General features: G+C 33.0%; 1 pseudogene; it reads left to right on the top strand.

Moving 5' to 3' along the window:
• Nucleotides 1–5,119: 5,119 nt before the first annotated feature.
• On the top strand, nucleotides 5,120–5,406 carry LOC121441545 (annotated as a pseudogene).
• The last annotated feature ends 698 nt before the right edge of the window (nucleotides 5,407–6,104 follow it).

Below are 6,104 nucleotides of genomic sequence, written 5' to 3'. Positions count from 1 at the left end.
ATAAATACTGAGTAAAATGATGTACAATAAATGTAAATGCAATTTAAGGTTGGTAATATACTCTCTATGTCTAAGGAGCATATGCATTACTTAATACAAGGTAATGCCGAAAAAGTACTTTAAACTATGAAATTGTAGTTTAGAAATCGTACTCAGTATGGAGATAGAGTTGAGGGTGAGGATGACAGATCAATGTTAGGGGAAGAAACCTGACTTATAAGTAAATTGTTACTTCTATATGAAAAAAAAATCAATGAGACAGCATGTTCTATTTTGTGCATGTTAAGCTTTTTATTTATTTGAAGTATAAAATTATAGAAAATATCATACTTAAAATGCATATTTTTTCAATAATGTAATGTTAATTGTATAAACCACAGTTAACCTTCTTTTATCTAGGTTTGTATAGAAGGCAATATTTTTTTAATGCAATTTGTTTTCAACAACTGATTAATAAAGTCAACATGTGCCATTTACTTCCTTCTTCTATGTTTAGTTCATGTTTAACAAGATATTTCAGAGAACTATAAGGAGTTTGAAAAGTATGTGTTGATTTCAGTCTGTGGTCAGTTGACTTTGTTCCTTTTTGGCTTGAGGCAAAACAGTTTCTAATGTTGTGAGTATAAAGTAGAGGAAATTGCTTCCTTTGTGACTGGAGGTAAAGATAGAGACAGAAAAATAACAAGATTTCAATATCCCCTTCCAGCATTTTCTTACAATGACCTAACTTCCTTCCATTCCATTCACTCTTAAATGTTTTACAATTTGTGAGTTCTAGGCATCTGTTAACATAGAGGTCTACAGAGGATAATTATGTGAACAATGCAACTTGCCAACTTAATGAAGATTGATTTTTGGCTTTAAAATAAAAAGAAAACAAAATAGTCCTTCAAAGGTAGAAGAATTTCTTATTTTATTTTATTTTTTAATTGCTGCTTCTGACAAAGATATGACTAGAAATTTTACTTATTTTGTCTTTCTTCTACACAAATTGCCTATTACACCTTTTAGAATTGTTTGAGTATGTTCTCCACAATCTCTGCCAGTCCTTTCTATAAATCTTGGCTCTTGTTTCAGTCCTTGAAGCTTTCTAGCAGACCACTTATTAACTAATATCAGTCAGGAATTTGCTTAAGCCTGGCAATCACAAAACATCAGCAACAAAATAAGGCAGGACAAAGGAATTTGTGATAAAATCTACTCTTATGGTTACCTTTCTTTTCTTTTGCTTAAAGTTGAGGACTTTGTAAAAAAAAATTGAGAACTACAAACTATGTTTTGGAATTGACTTTTTAAGATTAATTAGAAGTAAAAATTTCCTGATACATGCATAAATTTCCTAGGGTTGCCTTAGTCAATTACTGTCAGTTTTACAAACTGAAATAAGAGTAAATTATTTCTCACAATTCAAGATACCAGCTATCCAAAATCAAGATACCGAAAAAGTTTCTTCTCAAAGCTCTCACCAATATTTTGCGTACTCCTTTCTTACATCCCTCTGGTTCTTGAAAATTGTTGGTATTGCATGGTTTATGGCAGCATGGCCCAATCTCTTTTCATGACCTATACATTACTCTCTGTGTCTATAAACATGTATCCAAATTTCCTTTGCTTTTCTCTTACTATCAGTTACTAATCTTACTATCAGTTACTAATGTAGTACCTACGTGAAATCCAAAATGATTTCAAAACTGAGACCTTCAAGTACTCACAAGTACTTACATCAAATAGCCAAGTGAGGCTACATTCTAATTTTCTTGGTGAATATGAGTCTTTTGGAGACAACTCGTAATCTATTTATATTTGTAGATTTCAATAATTTATTTTGGCATGGAAACCCACATATAGCTTAGAGGTATAAAATTTACAAATACGCTATTAAAATTTCCTCTGGAGGGGCTGGAGAGATAGCTCAGTGGTTAAGAGCATTGACTGTTCTTCCAGAGGACCTGAGTTCAATTCCCAGCAACCACATGGTGGCTCACAACCATCTGTAATGAGATTTGGCACCCTCTTCTGGCCTGCAGGTATACATGGAGGCATGTTGTGTGCATAATAAATAAATAAAAATCTTAAAGAAAAATGAAGGCAGAACCATGCTTTAAAAAAAAAAATTCCTCTGGAAACATAAATTCTGTGCCTTACTTTTTCCACAGGTTCCATTTAGAAATTAAAGAACAAAATTCAGGGAAATATAAAAGTAAGAAATTTATTTATTTATTTATTTTTTGGTTTTTCGAGACAAGGTTTTTCTGCAGCTTTGGTGCCCGTCCTGGAACTAGCTCTTGTAGACCATGCTGACCTCGAACTCCCAGAGATCCGCCTGCCTCTGCCTCCCGAGTGCTGGGATTAAAGGCGTGCGCCACCACTGCCCGGCAAGAAAAATTTAAAAATGAATAAAGAATGGTTTATTCTTTTCTAAAAAATTGCAACTACTTTGAAGTTAAAGCTAAATACATGCATAAAATGTTATACTTAAATGAATAATATTGTATGCTAATTAAAATATGCAAGAAAAACTATAATCAAACATTATATAGATAGAATTCCAGCACTGATTAATATTTGTGAAATATTAAGTTTCTACTACTAAGAAATTTAATTTTTGTGGAGTGGCACAAAGAGACTTCTATATATTTTTAAATAATCAGGACCTCTTCAACTCATGTTGTTCTTTCTAAAGGTAATTCAAACTTAAAAATGAAATACCAATATTCTTACATCTTGAATCTGTGTTTCTAATGCCCAGATTTGTAATTGACTAATGCAAAAGATACACAAAACTGTGTATAAATGAATCAAGGAAGAAAGAGATATAATCACATGAGTTTCAGATGTAAATTCAAATTTTTTAAACTAAAAACTACTGAAACACCGTAGGCATATCTTCCAGGTAGAAAAGGATACATATTTGTGATCATCTAGCTTCTGATTCTTTCCATATATTGCACCATAGCATTACTTCAACATTGCCAATAGTAAGAATTTTGATTTTAAATAGAAGTCTATAACAATCTTTTCTTTTTATCGCTTCTTTTCCTCCTTTCACTGCTAGGGGTGCCTGAAAGCAAATCAGGGACTTCACACATACTGTGAAAACAATCATTCATTGTTCTTTGTTTTTTTTAAATAACATGTACTAAATTTATTCTTTAACAGTTGTATACTTGTATACAATATGCTCAGATTACTGTAACATTCAACTTGCTTTCATACTAATTCTACCTTTACTAAAACCCATCCTCTCTGCAAGTCTGTTCCCCACTTTCATTCCTGTTTGTTTTGAGTGTTCATTGAGTCTAACCAGGATTGTTTGCATTACTATGAGTTTGGAATTGTCCTCTTGAGTGTAGAGGGTTCCTCAGGAGGAATATTATGAAGATAATGAATTTACCTCCTCAGAATTCAACAGAAACCAGTGCTTCTGCATGAAGAGGTAGGATCTTGGGCCTGCCCCTATTTGTCATTAAGTATTGCATGGTTCACACTTATGGAGGCTTATGACAAGTAACCCCGCTGTTGTGTGATCATCAATTCATTAGCTTTACCATTTTCAGAAATAAGGTTTTCAATGTTTCTATCCCTAACTTTTAATGATTTGAAATTCAGAAATTTAAACATGAGACACAGAAAAATGCTCTCTAGGTTACATTTTCAGATGACCCCTCCAGTACACTTGAGTTTTTCAGATCAGTTCTGATTGTTAGCAGCCTTTCCCTAGGTTAATAATCAAATATGACTGCCACTCTAGTTGTATCAATATAAGTTATGGGATGTGATACCCATGCCCCTTCAAGATTACAGAATGAACTGCTGCCCAATCATCATAACCAACTTTAAAAACAAGCATAATGTGATACAAATTAACAGTTCCTCAACCTCATCAGTCACTTTTGAAAAACAAAACAAAATGAAACTAGCAAATAAACAAATCCATGTGTTATTGAGTTTCCAAATACACTTTGCCTGGTAGTCATGCAAACAGAACATCTAACATGTACTGTGAGCACCACCCAGTGGCAGAAAAATAGACTGGAAACATAGAATGGAAAATTTTATAGTTGGGGTTTCCAAAGCCTGGAGAAAGAAAAAGGGAGCTGCTAAAAGCCACTTGATATCAAATTTGTGCTGCAATAATCATCCAGATCTGAGTACAACTTTTCAAAGTGTACACTTTTAACGTGAGGTTGGACTGAGAGCAAAGAGAACAGAAAATAAATGTTAAAGTTGGAAAGCGTGTTTTTTTTAAAAAAAAAAAACAACAGTACAGTTCTTTCAGAATTTTAGACAATTTATTTCAGTCTACCCCCTTCTCTATCCACTCATGTTGTGTACTATTTTCAGTTAAACTTAGTGACTTTAAATGGTTTTACCTAAGGTTATACATTAATTAAATCTTTTATAATATAAGTTGGTCAGATTTTGTCAACTTGACAAAAGTTTGGATCACTTATAAGAGGGAACATTAATTGAGAAAATTTCCCAACCAGATAAACCAGTGGACAAGCCTGTAGTATAATTTCTTGACTGATGATTGATTTGGGAAGACCTAGCTCACTGTGGGTAGTGCTATGAGTCAGTCGTTTGTTCACGGTGCTATAAGAAAGCAGGGTGATCAAGGTATAAGAAGCAATCCAGTAAGCAGCACGCCTTCATATCATCTATACTAGTTCTTGCCTTGAGTGCTTGCTTTGACTTCCTGGGACGATTGGCTATAAACTATAAGGGGAAATAAACCCTTTCCTCCCAAATTGCTTTTGTTCAGGGTGTTCCACAGCAACAGAAATTCTAAGCAAGACACACTGCTTATAGAAACCATGTGCTGAGGTTTAGAGTTTCTCTAGTATTTTGTGTGTAGTCAATAAAAAATAAACTTTGCTGTTAAAAATAAAATTTAATATTTTAAATGATGTAATTGTGTAGTTTATTCATAATTTTAAAAGGAAATTTTAACATATGTCTTGTGATATACCTATAAAGAATGAAAAATATATTAAGAATTATTTTCTGGTTCTGTGGTATTATATATTCAACCACTCAGCTTGGTTGTAGCAGGTGCTCAGTATCTTATCCTGAGTGTGTTTTCATATGTCTGTGAATATAGGCCTCTGCTACAAACATGCTGCGCCTGATAACTGTTCAGCCTAAGAAGTATCCATGCTTGATTCTCCTCTTCATGTTTATTGGAGCACAAAATATTGGGGCAGGAAGGTATGTGATGTGTCTGATTTTGTTCTAGCCAGATGTCAGTTGAGATAGGAAGAATAACTTAGACCCTTGGAAAAATAAATAGGCCCCAGTGAGTAATATAAGTTTTACTTTGTTATTCTGGAGAAAAGAAAACTGGAAATAGAAGTTAAAAAATTCTTAACCACATGTTTCATCATAAAACTGATTATAATGTAGGTCTTTCAGAAACCATCTATATAATTTACCACTTAACATGGAAATACTTTTTCATTGAATAAAAAAAGTTGTGTTGACATTTTGGAGATTATTATGGTGATATATAATTTAAAAAACTTGAAAAAAAGAAGTATATTCTGTACATAAACAGGAAAAATTTGTGACATTTAAATTAAATTTTTCATAGCTTTGCTTTCAAACTGAGAATAAGTCTTGAAGTTGGTCACTCCCCATTCATATATCACAAATGCACACACGCGCGCGCACACACACACCACCACACGTACACACACACACACACCAAGATATTGTAAGCAAGTTCTTGTGAAAAATAATTTTCTAGAAAACACTTGATAAATTGGGTGTGGTGGAATATAACTGTTGAACTGTTGAGGAAGGTCATTTTTGGATACACAACGAATTAGAAGTACAGGAGGTCTTAGCACTAACAAAACAAAACGTAAGTGAGAAGATACTGTTGTTATTTTTAAGGCTCAGATATTCATTTCCTTTAAGATTTGTATGAACTGGCATACTTTTTAATTGTCTAGGAGAGAACAAAATGAGCTGTCTTCATAATGTATGAGTTAAGTATGTAGATAAAGACTTTCTACTTAATTGTTCTGCTCTTAATATCTAGAACAGTACATGTCTATATGAGACAGTAATTATGAATGTAAATGAAAGGTTCAGAATGG

Source organism: Microtus oregoni, unplaced genomic scaffold, assembly GCF_018167655.1.
Source record: "Microtus oregoni isolate MIOR12 unplaced genomic scaffold, Mior012 000079F_000, whole genome shotgun sequence".
Lineage (NCBI taxonomy): Eukaryota > Metazoa > Chordata > Mammalia > Rodentia > Cricetidae > Microtus > Microtus oregoni.
Note: the sequence above shows the minus strand (reverse complement) of the source record. Positions and strands in the feature narration are given on the sequence as shown.